The sequence below is a fragment of the Triticum dicoccoides genome, chromosome 6A (genome assembly GCF_002162155.2).
Source record: "Triticum dicoccoides isolate Atlit2015 ecotype Zavitan chromosome 6A, WEW_v2.0, whole genome shotgun sequence".
Classification (NCBI taxonomy): Eukaryota; Viridiplantae; Streptophyta; class Magnoliopsida; order Poales; family Poaceae; genus Triticum; species Triticum dicoccoides.
This window is the reverse complement of record NC_041390.1, coordinates 15,382,186-15,401,613: the sequence shown is the minus strand read 5'-3', so window position 1 is coordinate 15,401,613 and position 19,428 is coordinate 15,382,186. Positions and strand designations below refer to the sequence as shown.

At 45.5% G+C, this 19,428-nt stretch overlaps 1 pseudogene; it reads left to right on the top strand.

Moving 5' to 3' along the window:
• Positions 1-2,828: 2,828 nt before the first annotated feature.
• LOC119315491 lies at positions 2,829-18,709 on the top strand (annotated as a pseudogene).
• Positions 18,710-19,428: the final 719 nt, after the last annotated feature.

Genomic DNA, 19,428 nt, shown 5'->3' with positions numbered 1-19,428 from the left:
CTTTACACAAAGGGAAATATACTTTGTGGAAGTTCTTTCTCTGGAATTTCGGGTAAGAGGAAATAAAGACATGGTTTGCTAATCCAATATATTAATGTATGGTCTTATGAAGCTTCACATCAATGGAAAGCAGGTCATATGTTTTTCTAAATGAATCAAGGCGGTCATCTACAAATTCACATTGATGGAAGTGAAAGCTTGATCATGTTCTAACTTTTGTATGAAAGGAATGTTTGAAGCTTCCTTTGTTTGGGAGTGGAACTACATAGAGAATATTTTGAAACGATTTCTATGGAAAATTGCAAACTTGTTAAATTACCTTGATAGAGGGAACCAAACTCAGCGAGGAATTGAACTCCTATGGAAAACGGGATAATAATGGTACTGGAATTTTTTGTATCTTTGTTATACTATCATCCTTAGCTACCGGAATTTATTGCCGCATTCAAGCGGTGGAAGGAAATATGTGTTGCTAAGGGAATCTCACACATCATATATGATCGTGGAATGTGCATCGCAACCTGTCACTTATTTTAGAGTTTTCTGGTTAAAAGTAAACACAATTGAGGAAGTTACCATTGTATACACGAGGTGTGGGATGATTAAACTCAGGTACGTATGTTTTATTTATTTGTATATTATTTATTTGTATAATAATACTAATATGGTGCAGGTTCACTGACTACAGTCAGGAATTCTTTTCAAAACATGTTTGCACATGGAACTTCATATATGATTACTATGTTTCAGCCAAGTGGGAGATGTTGGATCTTTATGTGGCTTTCAACATTTATTCAATATTATTATTATTATTTATTTAACTCAATGTGGAATTATTCATATTATTAATATTTGTGATGGGGAATAACTGATGCAGTGTTTCACTCGAGGAAGTAATACTCGAGGTCCTGAGGATGACCGTGATGGAATACAGTAGAGGAATTAATAAGGGTCGACTCTACTAGAATTTTATATGTACGTACATATTTTCCCGGGACATCTCAGGGTGGAAGAGCTAGGTTTGTTTTTGCAGGACCGGCTCTGCAACCTGTTGACCCACATGATTAAGATTGAAAGTTGATCTCACATATACAATCTAATCATGGCACATGACTCACGCATGTGTGCTAGGGACTAGTATATTTAGACTCGAAAAACTGGCATGTTTGATCGTGGTTGGTAACATTGCCCAGGAGTTGTACGGATCTTTCCGGAAACAGGTGGAATAATAAAACGCCTGGAAGTGGAGTCTATAAATAGGTCCCTACCCTCTAGCCTCAAGATGCATTGTGAGCGGCACCATGGAAAAGGCTGAGGAATTAGAGGGTAGACCGCATGCATAGCCCACAATTTCCAACAAGTATTAACAGTGGGAGGATGAGGAAAGTTCTTTGACCTTTCATCCCGAGTAATGTACCCGGGGAGTTATCTTCTGACCTTTCATCCCAGAAGTTCCTTCATCTCCCTCAATGAATAAATCTCCACCGATACGCTTAAAAAATTGCCAAGGATTCTTCTCACCTTCCTTCTATCTATACCTCTCTTTCACTTCATACTATGTTGGATGCCTCAACTCGACAGAAGGTCAGGAACACTACCCGCGGTGGTGGTGACCGGCGCATCTCGACCGTCCTCCGCTCACCTTCACCACAGCACAACAGGCAGCGGCGGTTCAGCTGTGTGCAGCCCATGATGGGGATGGCGCTCCCGTTCGGTGTGCATCACTCCTATTGCCGGACCAATTGTTCACCTTCTATGAATCCATGTAGACGTCTTCAAGGATGACGAGGCTGTGAGGATGCCAACGACAGCATTAATCTGAGTCCGGGATGTTAGGTGAGTTCTATCTAGGCATCTAGCCCTGACGAGGGAATTAGCAGTCGCTAGCTTTTGTCGTGTCTAGATCCATAGCCTTGATGCCTCAGTGAGTCCATTCTTTCCTCAATTCCTTCCATCAGAATATAGACAATATCATTATTTCCTAATGAATTTCTTCTTCTATTCCTATGATCCCCATTCATGTTTTGCTATTCTACTCTGTCATTGCAAGATTTGATCTAAAATTTGTTGCTGATGTGGAATCATGAGCATTTGACATTTCATAAGGTTAGAGATCCTGTTGTGGTTTCTGAACAGGTTCTGTTCAGACATTTCACCATGAGATTTTGGATTTGCACCATCCCTTCATTGTTATATTGGAGGATTTAGACATGAAATGGCAATGATTTTAGTTTTTTTTCCCAGGACTAAATGGACCAAGAATCCAGTACATTACTCATTTAATATTTATACTTGATATTGTCAGGTTTACATGTCAAGTCATCAGAGCAATTCATAAGAGCATGCTTGCCGTTTACTAATGAGAAGTGAAACGGAGATTACTAATCAGAAGTTAAAAGGAGATTATGGCTGGCAGTATAGGGTGATTTAAAAAAAAATTGATTAGCTATAGTCAATTTCCCTCAGGACTTATGCTCGGTGATTATTCATCATTACACATATATTATGGTGATATGATTATGCAAGTATGAGTTGGGCAGCGTCAGCCATTTATTTTGTATCTAAAACTTTCAATACCATCATATTATATGAATCCATAGTTTTACACTTATTTTCTTAACATAGTGGGATACAAAATTCCTGCAGCAACGCTCGGGGCATCATCTAGTATAAATATATTCAATGAACCAAGTACATCGAACCGCGTCGCTCATGCCATTCGGCTGCCGCTGCCGCCGGCTGCCGCTCATGCCATCCTCCGTCCGAGTCCGTCCTGCTTGCCCGGTTAGGGCGTTTGCAAATTGCCGGGGTGGCAGCTCGCCACGACGATGGCGCTATCCACTGTTCTACAGTCTGCTGTTCGGATATTACTAGAGGCAGGCGGATTAGATCATCAGAAATTCAGAATACAATTAGAGGCCGCTAGCTAGATGACTAGGATTAAAGATATTGGCAGCAGGTAGCACTACGCGCCAGTATTTTTTTTCATGAATTATGATCTTAGTCTGGTGTAACGCCCAAGATGTGGCTATATCTCCCACGTGCCAAGGCACGACTTAGAGGCATAACCGCATTTTGGTTTTGTTGTAAGAAGGGTCATCTTCACACAATCCCATGTACAAGAATAAGGATAAATAAATAGTTGGCTTACAATCGCCATGTCACACAATGATCAAATAATTCATACATCATTCAGAGTACACACATAGTCCGACTACGGACAGAACCAAATAAAAAGAACACAACCCCAAATGCTAAATCACGATCGTCCCAACTGGGCACCACTACTCATCATCTGGAAATGAAACATAGTAACGGCCAAGGTCCTCGTCGAACTCCCACTTGAGCTCGGTTGCGTCACCTGCATCGGTAACATCGGCACCTGCAACTGTTTTGGTAGTATCTATGAGTCAGGAGGACTCAACAATCTCAAAACCCGTGAGATCAAGACTATTTAAGCTTAAGGGTAGGATGTGGTTATGAGGAGGAGCTGCAGCAAGCACTAAGCAAAGTATGGTGGCTAACATACGAGTACAAGAGTAAGATGAGAAACCACGCAACGTTCGTAAATTAGAAGTGATCAAGAAGTGATCCTGAACTACTTACATTCAAACATAACCCCACCGTGTTCTCTTCCCGAACCTCGTCGAAAAGAGACCATCACGGGTACACACGCGGTTGGTGTCTTTTAATTAAGTCAAGTGTCAAGTTCTCTACAAACGGATATTAACAAATTCCCATCTGCCACATAACCGCAGGCACGACTCTCGAAAGTTTAAACCCTACAAGGGTGTTCCAACTTAGCCCATGACAAGCTCATGATCGGCGGAGACAATCCTCAATCGCGGGACCCTTCGATCAGACTCGGAATCCCGGTGCACAAGATATTTCAACAATGGTAAAATTAGTCCAACAAGATCTCCCGACGTGCCGACACCCTGATAGTAGCCACGCGTATCTCGTCTCAGGCCACGGTCGGATTGTCCAAACTTCCGGTAGTTCAATCCAGAGTTGCCCCTGGCGGTCACCGGCGGTTCACAGGTTGGACCAACACTCATGAGGAGCACTAGCCCGGGGGGAGGGGGTGAAGGAAATATGCCCTAGAGGCAATAATAAAGTTGTTAGTTATATTTCCTTATATCATGATAAATGTTTATTATTCATGCTAGAATTGTATTAATCGGAAACTTAGTACATGTGTGAATATATAGACAAACAGAGTGTCACTAGTTTGCCTCTACTTGACTAGCTCGTTGAATCAATGATGGTTATGTTTCCTAACCATAGACATGAGTTGTCATTTGATTAACGGGATCACATCATTAGAAAATGATGTGATTGACTTGACCCATCCGTTAGCTTAGCACGATGATTGTTTAGTTTGTTGCTATATCTTTCTCCATAACTTATACATGTTCCTATGACTATGAGATCATGCAACACCTGAATACCGGAGGAACACTTTGTGTGCTATCAAACGTCACAACGTAACTAAGTGATTATAAAGGTGCTCTACAGGTGTCTCCGATGGTGTTTGTTGAGTTGGCATAGATCGAGATTAGGATTTGTCACTCCAATTGTCGGAGAGGTATCCCTGGGCCCTCTCGGTAATGCACATCAATATAAGCCTTGCAAGCAATGTGACTAATGAGTTAGTTGCAGGATGATGCATTACGAAACGAGTAAAGAGACTTTCCGGTAACGAGATTTAACTAGGTATTGAGATATAGACGATCAAATCTTGGGCAAGTAACATACCGATGACAAAGGGAACAACGTATATCGTTATGCGGTTTGACCGATAAAGATCTTAGTAGAATATGTGGGAGCCAATATGGACATCCAGGTTCCGCTATTGTTTATTGACCGGAGACGTGTCTTGGTCATGTCTACATAGTTCTCGAACCCGTAGGGTCCGCCCGCTTAACGTTCGGTGACGATCGGTATTATGAGTTTATGTGTTTTTATGTACCTAAGGTAGTTTGGAGTCCCGGATGTGATCACGAACATGATGAGGAGTCTGAAAATGGTCAAGACATAAAGATTGATATATTGGACGGCTATATTCGGACACCGGAAGTGTTCTGGGTGATTTCGGAGAAAACCGGAGTACCGGAGGATTACCGAACCCCCCGGGAGAACTAATGGGCCACATGGGCCTTAGTGGAGAGAGAGAGAGGGCCAGCGAGGGAAGGCCGCATGCCGCCTCCCCCTCTGGTCCGAATTGGACTAGGGAAGGGGGGGTGCCCCCCTTTCCTTCTCCCTCTCCTCCTTCCTTTCCCCCTCCTAGTAGGAGTAGGGAAAGGGAAGTCCTACTCCTACTAGGAGGAGGACTACTCCTCTCCTGGCGCGCCCCAAGGGCTGGCCGGCCTCTCCCTTGCTCCTTTATATACGGGGGCAGGGGGGCACCCTAGAACACACAAGTTGATTGTTTTCCAGCCATGTGTGGTGCCCCCTCCACCATAATCCACCTCGGTTATATCGTAGCAGTGCTTAGGCGAAGCCCTGTTCCGGTAGCATCATCATCACCGTCATCACACCGTCGTGCTGACGAAGCTCTCCCTCGACACCCTGCTGGATCGTGAGTTCATAGGATGTCACCGAGCTGAACGTGTGCAGATCGCGGAGGTGCCGTACTTGTGGAACTAGGATCGGTCGATCGTGAAGACGTATGACTACATCAACCGCATTTTCGTAACGCTTTCGCTTATGGTCTACGAGGGCACGTAGACGAAACTCTCCCCTCTCGTTGCTATGCATCACCATGGTCTTGCGTGTGCGTAGGAATTTTTTGAAATTACTGCGTTCCCTACAGTGGTATCAGAGCCAGGCTTATCTGTAGATGTTATATGCACGAGTAGAACACAAAGGACTTGTGGGTGTGGGTATATACATATTGCTCGCTGTCACTAGTTGATTATTGATTCAGCGGTATTGTTGGATGAAGTGTCCTAGACCGACATTACGCTACGCTTACGCAAGACTGGTTCTACCAACGTGCTTCGCATACAGGTGGCTGGTGGGTGTCAGTTTCTCCAACTTTAGTTGAATCAGATTCAATGAATAGGGTTCTTTCCGAAGATCAAAAATCAATCACTATACTGCATTGTGGTTTTTGATCCATAGGTAAGAACGGTTCTTGCTCAGCCCGTAGCAGCCACGTAAAACTTGCAACAACAAAGTAGAGGACGTCTAACTTGTTTTTGCAGGGCATATTGTGATGTGATTTGGTCAAGACATGATGCTACACTTTATTGTATGAGATGATCATGTTTTGTAACACAGTTATCGGCAACTGGCAGGAGCCATATGGTTGTCGCTTTATTGTATCAAATGCAATCGCCATGTAATTGCTTTACTTTATCACTAAGCGGTAGCAATAGTCATAGAAGCAATAGTTGGCGAGATGACAATGATGCTTCGATGGAGATCAAGGTGTCAAGCCATGATCATGACGGTGCTTTGGAGATGGAGATCAAAGGCACAAGATGATGATGGCCATATCATATCACTTATATTGATTGCATGTGATGTTTATCCTTTATGCATCTTATTTTGCTTAGTTCGGCGGTAGCATTATAAGATGATCTCTCACTAAATTTCAAGGTATAAGTGTTCTCCTTGAGTATGCACCGTTGCTACAGTTCGTCGTGCCGAGACACCACGTGATGATCGGGTGTGATAAGCTCTACGTTCACATACAACGGGTGCAAGCCAGTTTTGCACACGCAGAATACTCGGGTTAAACTTGATGAGCCTAGCATATGCAGATATGGCCTCGGAACACTGAGACCGAAAGGTCGAGCGTGAATCATATAGTAGATATGATCAACATAGTGATGTTCACCATTGAAAACTACTCCATCTCACGTGATGATCGGACATGGTTTAGTTGATATGGATCACGTGATCACTTAAATGATTAGAGAGATGTCTATCTAAGTGGGAGTTCTTAAGTAATTTGATTATTTGAACTTTAATTTATCATGAACTTAGTACCTGATAGTATTTTGCATGTCTATGTTGTTGTAGATAAACGGCCCGTGTTGTTGTTCCGTTGAATTTTAATGCGTTCCTAGAGAAAGCTAAGTCGAAAGATGATGGTAGCAACTACATGGACGGGTCTGTAACTTGAGGATTATCCTCATTGCTGCACAGAAGAATTACGCCCCGGAAGCACCGCTAGGTGACAAACCCGCTACAGGAGCAACGCCAGATGTTGTGAACACCTGGCAGAGCAAAGCTGATGACTACTCGATAGTTCAATGTGCCATGCTTTACGGCTTAGAACCTGGACTTCAACGATGTTTTGAACATCATGGAGCATATGAGATGTTCCAGGAGTTGAAGTTAATATTTCAAGCAAATGCCTGGATTGAGAGATATGAAGTCTCCAATAAGTTCTACAGCTGCAAGATGGAGGAGAATAGTTCTATCAGTGAACATATACTCAGAATGTCTGGGTACCACAACCACTTGACTCAGCTGGGAGTTAATCTTCCTGATGATAGTGTCATTGATAGAGTTCTTCAATCATTGCCACCAAGCTACAAGAGCTTCGTGATGAACTATAATATGCAATGGATGGATAAGACGATTCCTGAGCTCTTCGCATTGCTAAAGGCTGCGGAGGTAGAAATCAAGAAGGAGCATCAAGTGTTGATGATCAACAAGACCACCAGTTTCAAGAAAAAGGGTAAAGGGAAGAAGGGGAACTTCAAGAAGAACAGCAAGCCAGTTGCTGCTCAAGTGAAGAAACCCAAGTCTGGACCTAAACCTAAGACTGAGTGCTTCTACTGCAAAGGGACTGGTCACTGGAAGCGGAACTGCCCCAAGTATTTAGCGGAGAAGAAGGATGGCAAAGTGAAAGGTATATTTGATATACATGTTATTGATGCGTACCTTACTAATGCTCGCAGTAGTGCCTGGGTATTTGATACTGGTTCAGTTTCTAACATTTGCAACTCAAAATAGGGGCTACGGATTAAGCGAAGATTGGCTAAGGACGAGGTGACGATGCGTGTGGGAAATGGTTCCAAAGTCGATGTGATCACTGTTGGCACACTACCTCTACATCTACCTTCGGAATTAGTTTTAGACCTAAATAATGGTTATTTGGTGCCTGCGTTGAGCATGAACATTATATCTGGATCTTGTTTGATGCGAGACGGTTATTCATTTAAATTAGAGAATATGGTTGTTCTATTTATATGAGTAATATGTTTTATGGTCATGCTATTGGGGAACGTTGCAGAAAACAAAAAATTTCCTACGGTTTCACCAAGATCCATCTAGGAGTTCATCTAGCAATGAGTGATTAGATGCATCTACGTACCTTGTAGATCGCGAGCGGAAGCGTTCAAAGAACGGGGATGAGGGAGTCGTACTCGACGTGATTCGAATCACCGAAGATCCTAGCACCGAACGGACGGCACCTCCGCGTTCAACACACGTACGGAACAACCACGTCTCCTCCTTCTTGATCCAGCAAGGGGGAAGGAGAGGTTGAGGAGATGGCACCAGCAGCAGCACGACGGCGTGGTGGTGATGGAGCTGCAGTACTCCGGCAGGGCTTCGCCAAGCACTATGGAGGAGGAGGAGGTGTTGGAGAGGGAGAGGGAGGCACCAAAGGCAAAAAGGTGAGAAGTCCTCCATCTCCCCCACTATATATAGGAGGGCCAAGGGGGGGCGCCGGCCCTAGGAGATCTAATCTCCTAGGGGGGTGCGGCCAAGGGGAGGAATCCCTCCTCCCCAAGGCACCTAGGAGGTGCCTTCCCCTCCTAGGACTCTTCCCTCCTTGAAACCCTAGGCGCATGGGCCTCTTGGGGCTGGTGCCCTTGGCCCATGTAGGCCAAGGCGCACCCCCTACAGCCCATGTGGCCCCCCGGGACAGGTGGCCCCACCCGGTGGACCCCCGGGACCCTTCCGGTGGTCCCGGTACAATACCGGTGACCCCGAAACTTGTCCCGATGCCCGAAATAGTACTTCCTATATATAATTCTTTACCTCCGGACCATTTCAGAACTCCTCGTGACGTCCGGGATCTCATCCGAGACTCCGAACAACATTCGGGTTACTGCATATACATATCCCTACAACCCTAGCGTCACCGAACCTTAAGTGTGTAGACCCTACGGGTTCGGGAGACATGTAGACATGACCGAGATCGCTCTCCGGTCAATAACCAACAACGGGATCTAGATACCCATGTTGGCTCCCACATGCTCCTCGATGATCTCATCGGATGAACCACGATGTCGAGGATTCAAGCAACCCCGTATACAATTCCCTTTGTCAATCGGTATGTTACTTGCGTGAGATTCGATCGTCGGTATCCCAATACCTCGTTCAATCTCGTTACCGGCAAGTCACTTTACTCGTACCGTAATGCATGATCCCGTGACCAGACACTTGGTCACTTTGAGCTCATTATGATGATGCATTACCGAGTGGGCCCAGTGATACCTCTCCATCATACGGAGTGACAAATCCCAGTCTTGATCCGTGTCAACCCAACAGACACTTTCGGAGATACCCGTAGTATACCTTTATAGTCACCCGGTTATGTTGTGATGTTTGGTACACCCAAAGCACTCCTACGGTATCCGGGAGTTACACGATCTCATGGTCTAAGGAAAAGATACTTGACATTGGAAAACTCTAGCAAACGAACTATACGATCTTGTGCTATGTTTAGGATTGGGTCTTGTCCATCACATCATTCTCCTAATGATGTGATCTCGTTATCAATGACATCCAATGTCCATAGTCAGGAAACCATGACTATCTGTTGATCAACGAGCTAGTCAACTAGAGGCTTACTAGGGACATGTTGGTGTCTATTATTCACACATGTATTACGATTTCCGGATAACACAATTATAGCATGAATAAAGACAATTATCATGAACAAGGAAATATAATAATAATGCTTTTATTATTGCCTCTAGGGCATATTTCCAACAGTCTCCCACTTGCACTAGAGTCAATAATCTAGTTACATTGTGATAAATCGAACACCCATGGAATTCTGGTGTTGATCATGTTTTGCTCTAGGGAGAGGTTTAGTCAACGGATCTGCTACATTCAGGTCCGTGTGTACTTTACAAATATCTATGTCTCCATCTTGAACATTTTCACGAATGGAGTTGAAGCGACGCTTGATGTGCCTTGTCTTCTTGTGAAACCTGGGCTCCTTGGCAAGTGCAATAGCTCCAGTGTTGTCACAGAAGAGCTTGATCGGCCCCGACGCATTGGGTATGACTCCTAGGTCGGTGATGAACTCCTTCACCCAAATTGCTTCATGCGCTGCCTCCGAGGCTGCCATGTATTCCGCTTCACATGTAGATCCCGCCACGACGCTCTGCTTGCAACTGCACCAGCTTACTGCCCCACCATTCAAAATATACACGTATCCGGTTTGTGACTTAGAGTCATCCAGATCTGTGTCGAAGCTAGCGTCGACGTAACCTTTTACGACGAGCTCTTCGTCACCTCCATAAACGAGAAACATTTCCTTATTCCTTTTCAGGTACTTCAGGATATTCTTGACCGTTGTCCAGTGTTCCTTGCCGGGATTACTTTGGTACCTTCCTACCAAACTTACGGCAAGGTTTACATCAGGTCTGGTACACAGCATGGCATACATAATAGAACCTATGGCTGAGGCATAGGGGATGACACTCATCTCTTCTATATCTTTTGCCGTGGTCGGACATTGAGCTGAGCTCAATTTCATACCTTGTAACACAGGCAAGAACCCCTTCTTAGACTGATCCATATAGAACTTCTTCAATATCTTATCAAGGTATGTGCTTTGTGAAAGACCTATGAGGCTTCTTGATCTATCTCTGTAGATCTTGATGCCTAATATATAAGCAGCTTCTCCAAGGTCCTTCATTGAAAAACTTTTATTCAAGTAGGCCTTAATGCTGTCCAAGAGTTCTATATCATTTCCCATCAAAAGTATGTCATCTACATATAATATGAGAAATGCTACAGAGTTCCCACTCACTTTCTTGTAAACGCAGGCTTCTCCATAAGTCTGCGTAAACCCAAACGCTTTGATCATCTCATCAAAGCGAATGTTCCAACTCCGAGATGCTTGCACCAGCCCATAAATCGAGCATCGGAGCTTGCACACCTTTTCAGCATTCTTAGGATCGACAAAACCTTCCGGTTGCATCATATACAATTCTTCCTTAAGGAAACCATTAAGGAATGCCGTTTTGACGTCCATTTGCCATATTACATAATCATAAAATGCGGCAATTGCAAACATGATTCGGACGGACTTCAGCTTCGCTACCGGTGAGGAAGTCTCATCGTAGTCAATCCCTTGAACTTGGCGATAACCCTTAGCGACAAGGCAAGCTTTATAGATGGTCACATTACCATCCGCGTCTGTCTTCTTCTTAAAGATCCATTTATTTTCTATGGCTCGCCGCTCAACGGGCAAGTCAGTCAAAGTCCATACTTTGTTTTCATACATGGATCCTATCTCGGATTTCATGGCTTCTAGCCATTTGTCGGAATCCGGGCCCGCCATCGCTTCTTCATACTTCGAAGGTTCACCGTTGTCTAACAACACGATTTCCAAGACAGGGTTGCCGTACCACTCTGGTGCAGAACGTGTCCTTGTGGACCTTTGAATTTCAGTAGGAGCTTGATCAGAAGTATCTTGATCATCATCATTAACTTCCTCTCTAGTCGGTGCAGGCACCTCAGGAACATTTTCTTGAGTTGCGCCATTTTCCGGTTCAAGAGGTAATACTTCATCAAGTTCTACCTTCCTCCCACTTACTTCTTTCGAGAGAAACTCCTTCTCTAGAAAGGATCCATTCTTGGCAACAAAGATCTTGCCTTCGGATCTGAGGTAGAAGGTATACCCAACAGTTTCTTTAGGGTATCCTATGAAGACGCATTTTTCCGATTTGGGTTCGAGCTTTTCAGGTTGAAGTTTCTTGACATAAGCATCGCATCCCCAAACTTTTAGAGACGACACCTTAGGTTTCTTCCCAAACCATAATTCAAACGGTGTCATCTCAAGGATTTCGACGGAGCCCTATTTAAAGTGAATGCGGCAGTCTCTAAAGCATAGCCCCAAAAAGATAGCGGTAATCGGTAAGAGACATCATAGATCGCACCATATCTAATAGAGTGCGATTACGACGTTCGGACACACCATTACGCTGAGGTGTTCCAGGCGGCGTTAGTTGTGAAACTATTCCACATTTTCTTAAGTGTGTGCCAAACTCATGACTCAAGTATTCTCCTCCATGATCTGATCGCAGGAACTTGATTTTCCTGTCACGTTGATTTTCAACCTCACTCTGAAATTCCTTGAACTTTTCAAAGGTCTCAGACTTGTGTTTCATTAAGTAGACATACCCATATCTACTCAAGTCATCAGTGAGGGTGAGAACATAATGATAGCCACCGCGAGCCTCAACACTCATTGGACCGCACACATCAGTATGTATGATTTCCAATAAGTTGGTTGCTCGCTCCATTGTTCCTGAGAACGGAGTCTTGGTCATTTTACCCATGAGGCATGGTTCGCGCGTGTCAAATGATTCGTAATCAAGAGACTCTAAAATTCCATCAGCATGGAGCTTCTTCATGCGTTTGACACCTATGTGACCAAGGCGGCAGTGCCACAAGTATGTGGGACTATCATTATCAACCTTACTTCTTTTGGTACTCACACTATGAATATGTGTAGCATTACGCTCGAGATTCATTAAGAATAAACCATTCACCATCGGAGCATGACCATAAAACATATCTCTCATATAAATAGAACAACCATTATTCTCGGATTTAAATGAGTAGCCATCTCGTATTAAACGAGATCCTGATACAATGTTCATGCTCAAACTTGGCACTAAATAACAATTATTGAGGTTTAAAACCAATCCCGTAGGTAAATGAAGAGGCAGTGTGCTGACGGCGATCACATCGACCTTGGAACCATTCCCGACGCGCATCGTCACCTCGTCCTTCGCCAGTCTCCGCTTATTCCGCAGCTCCTGCTTTGAGTTACAAATGTGAGCAACTGCACCGGTATCAAATACCCAGGAGCTACTACGAGTACTGGTAAGGTACACATCAATTACATGTATATCACATATACCTTTCGTTTTGCCGGCCTTCTTGTCCGCTAAGTATTTGGGGCAGTTCCGCTTCCAGTGACCACTTTCCTTGCAATAAAAGCACTCAGTCTCGGGCTTGGGTCCATTCTTTGGCTTCTTCCCGGCAGCTTGCTTGTCGGGCGCGGCAACTCCCTTCCCGTCCTTCTTGAAGTTCTTTTTACCCTTGCCCTTCTTGAACTTAGTGGTTTTATTGACCATCAACACTTGATGTTCCTTCTTGACTTCTACCTCTGCTGATTTCAGCATAGCAAATACTTCGGGAATGGTCTTTTCCATCCCCTGCATATTGAAGTTCATCACAAAGCTCTTGTAGCTCAGTGGAAGCGACTGAAGGATTCTGTCAATGACCGCGTCATCCGGGAGATTAACTCCCAGCTGAGTCAAGCGGTTATGTAACCCAGACATAGTGAGTATGTGCTCACTGACAGAACTGTTTTCCTCCATCTTACAGCTGAAGAACTTGTCGGAGACTTCATATCTCTCGACCCGGGCATGAGCTTGAAAAACCATTTTCAGCTCTTCGAACATCTCATATGCTCCATGTCTCTCAAAACGCTTTTGGAGCCCCGGCTCTAAGCTGTAAAGCATGCCGCACTGAACGAGGGAGTAGTCATCGGTACGTGCCTGCCAAGCGTTCATAACGTCTTGTTCTGCAGGGAGAACAGGTGCATCACCTAGCGGTGCTTGTAGGACATAATCTTTCTTGGCAGCTATGAGGATGATCCTCAGGTTCCGGACCCAGTCCGTGTAGTTGTTGCCATCGTCTTTCAGCTTGGTTTTCTCTAGGAACGCGTTGAAGTTGAGGACTACGTTGGCCATTTGATCTACAAGACATATTGTAAAGATTTTAGACTAAGTTCATGATAATTAAGTTCATCTAATGAAATTATTCAATGAACTCCCACTTAGATAGACATCCCTCCTGTCATCTAAGTATAACATGATCTGAGTTAACTAGGCCGTGTCCGATCATCACGTGAGACGGACTAGTCAACGTCGGTGAACATCTTCATGTTGATCGTATCTTCTATACGACTCATGCTCGAACTTTCGGTCTTCTGTGTTCTGAGGCCATGTCTGTACACATGCTAGGATCGTCAAGTCAACCTAAGTGTTTGCATGTGTAAATCTGTCTTACACCCGTTGTATGTGAACGTTAGAATCTATCACACCCGATCATCATGTGGTACTTCGAAACAACGAACTGTCGCAACGGTGCACAGTTAGGGGGAACACTTTCTTGAAATTATTATGAGGGATCATCTTATTTACTACCGTCGTTCTAAGCAAACAAGATGAAAAACATGATAAACATCACATGCAATCAAATAATAATAGTGACATGATATGGCCAATATCACATAGCTCCTTTGATCTCCATCTTGGGGCTCCATGATCATCTTGTCACCGGCATGACACCATGATCTCCATCATCATGATCTCCATCATTGTGTCTCCATGAAGTTGCTCGCCAACTATTACTTCTACTACTATGGCTAACGCGTTTAGCAATAAAGTAAAGTAATTTACATGGCGTTTCTCAATGACACACAGGTCATACAAAAATAAAGACAACTCCTATGGCTCCTGCCGGTTGTCATACTCATCGACATGCAAGTCGTGATTCCTATTACAATAGCATGAACATCTCATACATTACATATAGATCATTCATCATTCATCACAACTTTGGCCATATCATATCACAAAGCACTTGCTGCAAAAACAAGTTAGACGTCCTCTAATTGTTGTTGCAAGTTTTACGTGGCTGAAGTAGGGTTCTAGCAAGAACGTTTTCTTACCTACGTGAAAGCCACAACGTGATTTGTCAACTTCTATTTACCCATCATAAGGACCCTTTTCATCGAATCCACTCCAACTAAAGTAGGAGAGACAGACACCCGCCAGCCACCTTATGCAACTTGTGCATGTTAGTCGGTGGAACCGGTCTCACGTAAGCGTACGTGTAAGGTTGGTCCGGGCCGCTTCATCCCACAATACCGTTGAAGCAAGATAAGACTAGTAGCGGCAAGAAAGTTGACGACATCTACGCCCACAACAAATTGTGTTCTACTCGCGCAAGAAGAACTACGCATAGACCTAGCTCATGATGCCACTGTTGGGAAACGTTGCAGAAAACAAAAAATTTCCTACGGTTTCACCAAGATCCATCTAGGAGTTCATCTAGCAACGAGTGATTAGATGCATCTACGTACCTTGTAGATCGCGAGCGGAAGCGTTCAAAGAACGGGGATGAGGGAGTCGTACTCGACGTGATTCGAATCACCGAAGATCCTAGCACCGAACGGACGGCACCTCCGCGTTCAACACACGTACGGAACAGCCATGTCTCCTCCTTCTTGATCCAGCAAGGGGGAAGGAGAGGTTGAGGGAGATGGCACTAGCAGCAGCACGACGGCGTGGTGGTGATGGAGCTGCAGTACTCCGGCAGGGCTTCGCCAAGCACTATGGAGGAGGAGGAGGTGTTGGAGAGGGAGAGGGAGGCACCAAAGGCAAAAAGGTGAGAAGTCCTCCATCTCCCCCACTATATATAGGAGGGCCAAGGGGGGCGCCGTCCCTAGGAGATCTAATCTCCTAGGGGGTGCGGCCAAGGGGAGGAATCCCTCCTCCCCAACGCACCTAGGAGGTGCCTTCCCCTCCTAGGACTCTTCCCTCCTTGAAACCCTAGGCGCATGGGCCTCTTGGGGCTGGTGCCCTTGGCCCATGTAGGCCAAGGCGCACCCCCTACAGCCCATGTGCCCCCCTGGGACAGGTGGCCCCACCCGGTGGACCCACGGGACCCTTCCGGTGGTCCCGGTACAATACCGGTGACCCCGAAACTTGTCCCGATGCCCGAAATAGTACTTCCTATATATAATTCTTTACTTCCGGACCATTCCGGAACTCCTCGTGACGTCCGGGATCTCATACGGGACTCCGAACAACATTCGGGTTACTGCATATACATATCCCTACAACCCTAGCGTCACCGAACCTTAAGTGTGTAGACCCTACGGGTTCGGGAGACATGTAGACATGACCGAGATCGCTCTCCGGTCAATAACCAACAGCGGGATCTGGATACCCATGTTGGCTCCCACATGCTCCTCGATGATCTCATCGGATGAACCATGATGTCGAGGATTCAAGCAACCCCGTATACAATTCCCTTTGTCAATCGGTATGTTACTTGCCCGAGATTCAATAGTCAGTATCCAATACCTCGTTCAATCTCGTTACCGGCAAGTCACTTTACTCGTACCGTAATGCATGATCCCGTGACCAGACACTTGGTCACTTTGAGCTCATTATGATGATGCATTACCGAGTGGGCCCAGTGATACCTCTCCGTCATACGGAGTGACAAATCCCAGTCTTGATCCGTGTCAACCCAACAGACACTTTCGGAGATACCCGTAGTATACCTTTATAGTCACCCAGTTACGTTGTGACGTTTGGTACACCCAAAGCACTCCTACGGTATCCGGGAGTTACACGATCTCATGGTCTAAGGAAAAGATACTTGACATTGGAAAACTCTAGCAAACGAACTATACGATCTTGTGCTATGTTTAGGATTGGGTCTTGTCCATCACATCATTCTCCTAATGATGTGATCTCGTTATCAATGACATCCAATGTCCATAGTCAGGAAACCATGACTATCTGTTGATCAACGAGCTAGTCAACTAGAGGCTTACTAGGGACATGTTGGTGTCTATTATTCACACATGTATTACGATTTCCGGATAACACAATTATAGCATGAATAAAGACAATTATCATGAACAAGGAAATATAATAATAATGCTTTTATTATTGCCTCTAGGGCATATTTCCAACACATGCACCCTTGATGAGTGGTCTATTTTTACTAAATCTTGATAGTAGAGATACACATGTTCATAGTATTGAAGCCAAAAGATGCAGAGTTGATAATGATAGTGCAACTTATTTGTGGCACTGCCGTTTGGGTCATATTGGTGTAAAGCGCATGAAGAAACTCCATTCTGATGGACTTCTGTTGATTATGAATCGCTTGGTACTTGCGAACCATACCTCATGGGCAAGATGACTAAAACTCCGTTCTCCAGAACAATGGAGCGAGCAACAGAGTTATTGGAAATCATACATACTGATGTATGTGGTCCAATGAACATTGAAGCTCACTGCGGATATCGTTATTTTCTCACCTTCACAGATGATTTGAGTAGATATGGGTATATCTACTTAATGAAACATAAGTCTAAAACATTTCAAAAGTTCAAAGAATTTCAGAGTGAAGTGGAAAATCATCGTAACAAGAAAATAAAGTTTCTACAATCTGATCGTGGAGGAGAATATTTGAGTTACGAGTTTGGTCTTCATTTGAAACAATGCGGAATAGTTTCGCAACTCACGCCACCGGGAACACCACAGTGTAATGGTGTGTCCAAACGTCGTAATCATACTTTACTGGATATGGTACGATCTATGATGCCTCTTACTGATTTACCGTTATCGTTTTGGGGTTATGCTTTAGAGATGGCTTAGACATCCTCGTCGCAGCGTTGGTGGACGCCTACGTGAAGAACGCGTCGCTGGGCTATGCTCGGCGGGTGTATGACATGGTGCCTAAGCCGAGCGTGGTGTGCTCGATGGCGCTGATCGTCGGCTGCATGAACCAAGGGTTGTACAGGGACGCCGAGGCCATATTCGACGGGATGGAGGACAAGGACGTCGTGGTGTACAACGCAATGCTGGAGGTGTTCAAGGCGATGCAGCGAGCGAGGTTCCGACCGACGGTGTCGACATGCGTGAGAGTGCTTGGCGCGTGCTCGCTCTTGTCGTCGCCGGAGCTCGGGGAGCAGGTGCACTGCTAGGTCATCAAGAGCAAGGTCATCTCTGACATCAAGGTGGGGAGTGCGCTGCTCGACATGTACTCCAAGTGCGGCCGAGTTGAGGAGGGGCGGAGGGTGTTTGACGGGATGGCAGAGAGGAACGTCATCACATGGACTTCGATGACCGACGGGTATGGGAAGAACGGCCTTTCAGACGAGGCTCTCTTGCTGTTGGAGGAGATGTGGGGGCAGCAGCAGGGCATCAGGCCAAATCATGCCACATTCCTGAGCGCCCTATTGGCGTGCGCGCGTGCCGGACTGCTGTCCTGAGGCCAGGAGGTGTTCCAGAGCATGGAGCACGACCGCTCGCTCAAACCACGGATGGAACACTACGCTTGCATGGTGGACCTATTGGGCAGGTTCGGTAGCGTGCGCCAGGCATACGATTTCGTCAGGGGGATACCGGCGAGGCCAAACTCTGATGTGTGGGCGGCCCTCCTCGGGGCGGCCACCCTGCACGGCGACGTGGACATTGCCAATGTTGCGTCAAGGGAGGTATTTGAGTTGAGCCGCGCCGGGAGACCGGGCGCCTACATGGCCTTCTCCAACACCCTTGCGGCCGCCGGAAAATGGGACTCTGTGCACCAAGTTAGAGAGATGATGAAACAGCGTGGTGTGCTCAAAGACGCAGCATGCAGCTGGGTTGGGTCTGACAACTGTCCACCTGTCAACTAATGCAAATTAACGGTGATTTTTTCATGATATTTTGGGGATTTCCTTCCTTTGTTGATTCATTCTTGGGATTTGGTGCTCCAACATCAAAAGGAAAGCGTATTGAATCATACGACGGCACAACAGATCCTGTGGTATGGATCGAGGATTACCTCCTCCACATCAATATGGCCCGTGGTGATGACTTACACGCCATCAAATACCTCCCACTAAAGCTCAAAGGACCAGCGCGGCATTGGCTTAATAGCCTGCCAGCAAAGTCATTAGCTATTGGGAAGATCTGGAAGCCGCATTCCTCGACAACTTTCAGGGCATTTATGTGCGACCACCAGATGCCGATGACTTGAGCCACATAATTCAGTAGCCAGAAGAATCGGCCAGGCAATTCTGGACTCGGTTCCTAACAAAGAAAAATCAAATTGTCGACTGTCCGAATGCGGAGGCCTTAGCAGCTTTCAAACACAACATTCGCGACGAGTGGCTAGCCCGGCACCTTGGTTAGGAAAAGCCGAAATCTATGGCAGCCCTCATGACACACATGTTGGGGAACGTAGCAGAAATTCAAAATTTTCTACGCATCACCAAGATCAATCTATGGAGTAATCTAGCAACGAGGGGAAGGAGAGTGCATCTACATACCCTTGTAGATCGCTAAGCGGAAGCGTTCAAGTGAACAGGGTTGATGGAGTCGTACTTGTCGTGATCCAAATCACCGATGATCC